This window comes from Silene latifolia, unplaced genomic scaffold, assembly GCF_048544455.1.
Source record: "Silene latifolia isolate original U9 population unplaced genomic scaffold, ASM4854445v1 scaffold_20.1, whole genome shotgun sequence".
Classification (NCBI taxonomy): Eukaryota; Viridiplantae; Streptophyta; class Magnoliopsida; order Caryophyllales; family Caryophyllaceae; genus Silene; species Silene latifolia.
The window spans coordinates 8,110,181-8,113,295 of NW_027413163.1; positions in this window are offsets into that span (position 1 = coordinate 8,110,181).

A 3,115-nucleotide genomic window follows, 5' to 3' on the forward strand; every position below is an offset into this window, starting at 1 on the left:
GCCATCACCCCAGTAGTAGACGCCACTAGTCACCCCAAGAGGTAGACGACGCCGCAGTCACCTCAAGTGGTAGACGCCACGCCGTCATCATCAAGAAACAGACGTTGGCTCACACCGTCACACCGACAAGAGCGGCAGTCTCCTCCAAGAGATAGGCGCCGTCGCAGTCACCCCAAGTAGTAGACGCCACGGCAGTCACCCCAAGAGGTAGACGCCGTCGCAGTATCTCCAAGTGGTAGACGTCACGGCCGTCATCATCAAGAAACAGACGTCGGCTCACACTGTCACACCGACAAGAGCGGCAGTCTCCTCCAAGAGATAGCGCGGGCCGTTAGTCACCCAAGTAGTAGACGCCACGGCAGATCACCCCAAGAGGTAGACGCCGTCGCATCACTCAAGTGGTAGACGCCATGGCCGTCATCATCAAGAAATAGACGCCACCACACCGTCACACCGACAAGAGCGGCAGTCACTAACAAGGAGCACTCGCGGCCGACACCGTCACACCGGCAAGAATGGCAATCACCCTCAAGAAATAAATACCTCGACGGTCACGGCCAAAGACATTGATACTCGCAAAGCGATCAAAACGCCTTGGAAGCGTTGCACGTTTAGAACGCACTCTAAGATGCGCTCGACCAAGCCAAGGCGGAAACAGAGGAGACGCCCGATTAATAACATAAAAAAAAAACTCGACAAGGATGATAATAGACCTCGGCCGAGCCAGAGACAAAGTGAAACGTTAAGTACAGATTGAGATGCTCAACTATTAGCACAAGGAAAAGGGAATGAGGTAAAGACCTCGGCCAAGCCGGAGGCAGAAGAAACGAGCTCTTATTAAGTGTGTTCAACAAATTACAAAAAATACAAACGACGGCCGTCCCCATAAGGATCACCAAAGGACAACTGCCGCCAAAGTTGTACAAAATACAAAGACGGAAAGGCGAAGGGGTGCGGACATCATCTCCTATGTCCGCCGCTCGCCATCGCCATCGCAGCCGGTAGCAACGTCTCCTTCGATGGGCAACCCAGCGGCTTTCCTGGCAGCCTCAGCCTTTGCCTCGGCAGCCTCAGCTTCCCTCATTCTCTTGGCCTCCTCGTTGGCCGTCTTCGCCCTCTTAGCAAGGGTTGCTGCCTCCTCGGCCGCCTCCTGCTCTATCTTCACCCTCACCGCCTCCCTGACCCTCTCCTCCACGGCCTTCTCCTTAGCTTCGAGCTTGTCGTCAAACAGCTCGTCGAAATTGCTCCACGGAAAGGAACCTTCAAGAGGGAAGAGTTCCTCAATTACTTCCCGCGGCAAATGCTTCGGCCGGATCCCGGGTCGGAGCACATGTCGGGGAGCATTTTGGTTTGGAGCATCTCAATGTCGTCCTCCTTTTGCCTGATGATGGCCTCCTTGCTCTGAATCACCTTCCCCGGATCTCGAAACCGTTCCTCGAATTCATTCCTCTGCTGGAGATAGAGGTCGGCGTGCCTCTGAACGAGGCCACACTTCGCCGCGCTTTTCAACTTCGGCCGCAGGTCTCGGCCTTGGCCCTCTCAAGAAGGACCTCCTTTTCGCCGTCCTCCCCGAGCTTTCTCTCGGCCCAAGAGCGCCTTCTCGGCCTCCCGAAGCCTCTGCTCATTGAGAAGATCCAGCTTCGCCTTCGTGGCCACCTTCTTAGCTCGTTCCACCTCGCCAGTCTCCTGCTCCATGATACGGCCTTCTCCTGCTCCATGATACGAGCGCGGTCGCTCGTTCCACCTCGCCGATCTCTTAATCAACCTCGCGCCTTCCGCCACAAGCGAGATGAAGAGCCGGTGGCGACGTTATGATCACCGGCCCGCGGACGGGAAAGGGAAACCTTCCGGGATGAAGAGTCGATGAGCGACGTTATGATCACCACCTGCGCGGGTTCTCCTCCGTTTCTTTGCTCAACAAGAGCGGCGGACAACGGTTGATCTACAAATTTTTTAAAAAAAAAGGGGGGCATCGTATCAACATACATAGGCATGCCGAAAAGCTTTGTCATCGCAGCGGCCGATAAACCGGCAACTGAGCCACCGGATAGATCAATACCGTGTTTGGCCTTCTTGGCCGAAGGGCGCATTTCCTCGCCAGCAGGCAACGGCGGTAAAGGTCGTCTCCGCTTTCTTTTTACGGACAAGGGGAGACCCCTCCTCCTCACCGGAATCATCGCCATTGGAGACATAAACGACTTCCACCGTCTCCTTTCGAACAGGAGGGGGTGGAAGGCGAGCCGATGTCGACGCCATCATCGCCGAAGGATTTGTTTTTCGCGTATGGCGCGGCATATTACTAACAACCTTCGCCAGGCCTCCACCACATTCAAGCGTTTCACTTTGGTCCATAAGATCATTCGGCGACGCCCCTGCGGTCGTGGGTCGAGCCTCTGGGATGCAAGTTAGCAACGGTTTTGTCTTTGTGCAGCCCCATTCTCCGGAGGATATCCTCGGACAAATCCGGTCCAAAGTGGTCTGCGAAGGAAACAAAGCAAGAATTAAATAGAGGAATTAAATCGAAGTTCAAGAACAGGGAACATCGACAACGGTGATGGGCCTCATACCGACCCTACTCACCCTGTGCTAAGGCCGGTATGAGGCCGACATGGCAGAGCGGCTCATCCTGAAGAATGATCTGCGTTGGGGAATCCATCTTTTCGGCACCCCACTCTTGTCCGCCTCAAAGAGCCTCATCGCAGACCTCTCATCCTCCTTAAGAGAGACCTGCTGGCATCCATCTTGAGTTTTTTCCGGAGACCCATCCGTCACGTTCCGCCTTAGTCTCACACCGCAAGTTAACTTGGTGCTGAAAGCAGCGGGGCAGCGGATAGTCATCCGGCACCTTAACGTACACCCACCGATCTCTCCAGTCTTTGCAAGAAGTAAGTTTGTCAACAGAGACATAACCCTTCTCCATGTGCACACTGTACCAACCGACGCGGCCAGAGATTGACGGCTGGAGATAATGCAGCCGGCGGAATAAATTCACCGTCGGGGCCTCCCCCTTGAAGAGACAAAGCCACACAAAGCCGACTATCGTCCTCACGGCCAACGGATGCAGTTGGGCCACAGCGACGTTCATAGCTTTGATGATAGCCATGACGTACTCGTT